Genomic DNA, 1,961 nt, shown 5'->3' with positions numbered 1-1,961 from the left:
TTTGGTCATTTAATTGGTGTGTAATTGTATTTATTTTGGTGTTGATGTGTGTGTAAGCATGTTTATGTGCAGATGTTCTGACAGACATACATCTGTATTAGGTGTCCTCCTCAATCATTCTATACCTTACCTTGTGAGGCAGGTTATCTCATTGAACCTGGATGTCACTGATTTTGCTAGGTTTGTTGACCAGGCGGCCCCTTTCCGTCTCCCCAGCATGGATATACGTTGCCTCTCCCAGTTTTTTTTGGTGTGATGTCTGACCTCACTTTCTCTTGCTGAGACACCAAGCACTTGGCTACTTGAGTGACTGAGTGAGCCCTTTCCCTAGCCTGCTTTCTCTCTCTCTCTCTCTCTCTCTCTCTCTCTCTCTCTCTCACTCACTCTCTCTCAGTTGCTTATTGTTAGTGTGTATAGGGGAGTGTGGAGAGTTGTTCATCTCTCCTTCTACCACAGGCTTCAGTGAATTGAATTCAGGTCTTCAGACTTGTTCAGCAAGCATTTACCTTGCCAGCCCCTTATTTAATACTTTCTACATCACACAAATTGTATAGATTCTTTTTTTTTTGTCAATGAAGAAGAAACTAAGGTAAGCAGACCAGTCCCTTGCTTACCTGAGCCAGGAGTCTGGCACTGACAATACTTTTCTCTTTTTTTCCGTGTACTTGAATTTATTCTTACTTTCTTCAAAAAAAAAAAAAAAAAAAAAAAAAAAAGAAAAAAAAAGGATCGGGAAGACCAGGGAAATAATTCATAAACACTGTGAACAGGTACCAAGGTTCCAAAACTTAGGTATTCCTTGTACCCTCATCCTCAGATCTCTAACAGACTCTCCCCAGGCCCCACACCCTGGCTTTCTTTTCAACAAGACACCCAGGTCAGCAGCAGAGGTACCTCAGGTCGGCACTCAGATTGTGAACACTGGGGTGGACAGGGAAAGTCCACAAAACGGGAGCTGAGAGGAGGGGGAGGGGATGAAGGAGAGCCTAGGCTCTGGGGGACGGAGTGGGGCTACAGGAAGTGGAAGTGAACCAATATGGGGTACCCCTCCTGACTGCTGCGGCCCACACTCCCTGGACCCCAGAGCACCCATGGTTTGTTCTGCAGTCCACTCCCCTACTCCTGAAGCCTCACCGGCCCAACTCCAAGTCCTCCATCCAGCTCCTCCTCCAGAACCTTCCGCTGTGCCAGCTTCTCCAGTTGTTCTCTCCTGGGCTGGCTGACCTCCCTGGCCTGGATGCGGTTGCTGCAGCTCCTTCACCTCTTTGTTGCAGCTTCTTCCTTATATTCTTGATCTTCTTGGCTTTCTCTGCTGTGGCCGCAGAATTGGATTGATGAGAGGCAGCTAGAGGGGTGGCCTGGGGGCCCTGGAGAGCACTGGGCGTCTGGACTGCGTCTCTGAGAGACACCTTATCAAGAGTCCTGCTCAAGGACTCTGCTTCTTTCTCCTGCTGCTGCCTCCTCTTCTCCTTCCGCTTCAGGTTGTGTTTAGCTGTCTTGGAGAGACCTGCTTTACCACCTTCAGGTCTGGATGGGGTGACCGGTGTACCTTAGCCCTGTGGGGAGTTCTGGTTTACTCTTGAAAAACTTCACATACTTGTTTTCATAGACTGGGACTTCCTCTTGGGGCATGTATCCTTCTTTGACCCTCCCCTGTTTGTGGCATGTCGTGTCTGGTCTCTGTGTTGAGGCTTTGCATTTGCCGCTGGTCTTGTCCATGACATAGGGAGTTGCCATCTAGATAGTACTTTTCAGAGCAAAGCCTGAGACTGCCTGGCTGCTGGTGTTAGGAATATTCTTTTAAGTTTGATTTATCCACTTCATCTTTTGAAGACTTTCTCTTGTTTTATTAACACCTCCTAGCTGATGTTTGCATATTTTGTGGGTAGCATAAATATCAACTTTTTGTGCTGTGACGGGCTATCAAATTTGTGCCCAAATGATATTTGATCCCACTTATC

General features: G+C 47.2%; 1 pseudogene; it reads right to left on the bottom strand.

Annotated features, from left to right (window-relative positions):
* Positions 1-1,116: 1,116 nt before the first annotated feature.
* LOC110323310 lies at positions 1,117-1,737 on the bottom strand (annotated as a pseudogene).
* Positions 1,738-1,961: the final 224 nt, after the last annotated feature.

This window comes from Mus pahari, chromosome 6 (assembly GCF_900095145.1).
Source record: "Mus pahari chromosome 6, PAHARI_EIJ_v1.1, whole genome shotgun sequence".
In the NCBI taxonomy this organism is placed as follows: Eukaryota; Metazoa; Chordata; class Mammalia; order Rodentia; family Muridae; genus Mus; species Mus pahari.
This window is presented reverse-complemented; position numbering and strand designations above follow the sequence as displayed.